This window comes from Scyliorhinus torazame, chromosome 1 (genome assembly GCF_047496885.1).
Source record: "Scyliorhinus torazame isolate Kashiwa2021f chromosome 1, sScyTor2.1, whole genome shotgun sequence".
Classification (NCBI taxonomy): domain Eukaryota; kingdom Metazoa; phylum Chordata; class Chondrichthyes; order Carcharhiniformes; family Scyliorhinidae; genus Scyliorhinus; species Scyliorhinus torazame.
The window spans coordinates 246,088,550-246,090,712 of record NC_092707.1 but is presented as its reverse complement, the minus strand read 5'-3'; the positions used below and the strand labels follow the sequence as shown (position 1 = coordinate 246,090,712).

The following is a 2,163-nucleotide window of genomic DNA, read 5'->3' as shown; positions in this document are numbered from 1 at the left end:
GACTTAGTCTGCTCAGGGAACCATCTGTCAGGATCCACCATCTTCTTTTCCCGTAGAGCCTCTTGGACATAATGTCCAGACCACTGCCTGACGGACTTGTTTCTCTGTGTTGTTTTTATTGGATTGTGGGCACTTGTTTGTTTGTATGTTTGGGATTAATCTGGTCCTTGGTGTTTTGTAAAAAAAATTGTAAATGTTTTGAATAAAAATATTTTTAAAGAATGATGTTTCTCTGCATAGCTTTTTTCACAAGAGACAGGTGGTATAGCACGGCCCAACTACCTGGAGTGTTCCGTAGCAGTGTGGCCAGACCCATCCTTCACAACACTGGGGACTGTTAGAACGTCAGCACGGAGTGATGCTTGATGTTTGTGTACCAAGGATTTTTAAAAAGTTAGCTTGTTAAAAGAAAGATCTATGCACAGCTTGATGCAGCCACACACAAAGGTGACCTTCAGGATTAGGTGCATTTTTCCCCCTTATCTATAGGTTTGTACATTGTGTCCTTTCAAATTCTCTGGCCCGGATGGGCCGAAGTCCCGCTGCTGGAATGCTTGTCCCGCTGGCGAGAGTCAAACCACCTCTCTTACCGGCGGGACAAGGCGGTGCGGGCAGGCTCCGGGATCCTGGGGGGGGGCGCGGGGCGATCTGGCCCCGGGGGGTGCCCCCACGGTGGCCTGGCCCGCGATCAGGGCCCACCGATCCGCGGGCAGGCCTGTGCCATGGGGGCACTCTTTTCCTTCCGCCTTTGCCATGGTCTCCACCATGGCGGAGGCGGAAGAGACCCCCTCCAGTGCGCATGCGCGGGGATGCCGTGAGCGGCCGCTGACGCTCCCGCGCATGCACCGCCCGGCAAAGTCAGTTTCGTGCCAGCTGGCGGGGCACCAAAGGCCTTTCCCGCCAGCTGGCGGGGCGGAAATCAGTTTGGCGCGGGCCTAGCCCCTCAAGGTTAGGGCTCGGCCGCTCAAGATGCGGAGGACTGATTCGCGCCGTTTTTGGCGCCGGTCGGCGGACATCGCGCCGATTACAGAGAATTTCGCCCCAGGTGTGGATGGTGCCGGCGGGAACCTGTCGTGTTGGACAGGCCACTCGCCCATCTGGGCCGGAGAATCGCCGCTCGCCCTTTACCAACGGTAATGGGAACTGCGCCAATTTTCCTGTCGTAGAACACCACCGATTCAGTGCCAGCATCAACATTTAGTCTCTGAAATGGAGAATCCTGCCGACGGTATTTACAGTAACGGAGATAAATATAACTCTAATTATCAAATACAAACTTGACTTTCTGGTGCCAAAAGCAGAGGTCTGATTACCCTCTGATTTCCAGCTTCAGCTTGCTCTTAAAAACAAATCACTTGTTGAGCACAAAATGCTCGAGAAGGACAAAAGCCACTGAACAAGAACAAACACAGCCCACAATCCGTGGGCCAGATAGGCCCCGCCTCCTCACTCATTTACATACCTATAATACTGTGCGAAAGATTAATAGTTCTTCGTCTTCCTGAGGGGCATTAGCGATTTTTAGTTAATTATTTTTGTTAAAATCCATATCAGTTATATTGGTCTTTCGCTAGTGTTGATGTTGACTGTTGGTGTATTCACTCAGTAAGATGTTAAAGAGCTACGTGTATGGTTGGTTGCGCATATGGGCGGTTTGTTAAGCTGTACACTCTGGTTTCTCTTCAGATCGTATAAATCTTTCGCCTTTTACTAAAGATTTCCGTGGAGAGGAACACTCAGGGTTTTAAATAATTTTTTGTGGCCCTGCTTCTGTGGGGCTGATTTGTGTGAAAAATAGATTCAAGCTTCTGTTTTAATTATTTGTTCTGTGGCATGTTTAATTGTTAAAATTGGGACTAATACATTTGCTCCACCCCTGTGGTTCTTTGTCACATTGTGGAGACTGGGTGACCATTTTGTGCAACATATTTGTGCATATTTATAAGCATAACCCCAACTTTCCTGTTGCTTGTCATTTCAACTCAGCAATTGGCTCTTATGCCCACATGTCTGTCCTTTGCTGTAATGCTCCAGTGAAGCCTAATGCAAACCAGAGTAGCCACCCCGTTTTACCATTAGGCACATTCAACATTGAGTTCAACAACTTCAGACTGTGACCCTTCTCCAGCTTTAAAAAAAATAAATTTAGAGTACCCATTTCAT

The 2,163-nt window shown here is 48.6% G+C and overlaps 1 non-coding gene across 1 annotated transcript; it reads left to right on the top strand.

The window, feature by feature from the left end:
• Positions 1-1,666: 1,666 nt before the first annotated feature.
• On the top strand, positions 1,667-1,779 carry LOC140430328 (U5 spliceosomal RNA). Its single transcript, XR_011949380.1, has one exon. It is a non-coding gene; the product is annotated as a U5 spliceosomal RNA (small nuclear RNA).
• Positions 1,780-2,163: the final 384 nt, after the last annotated feature.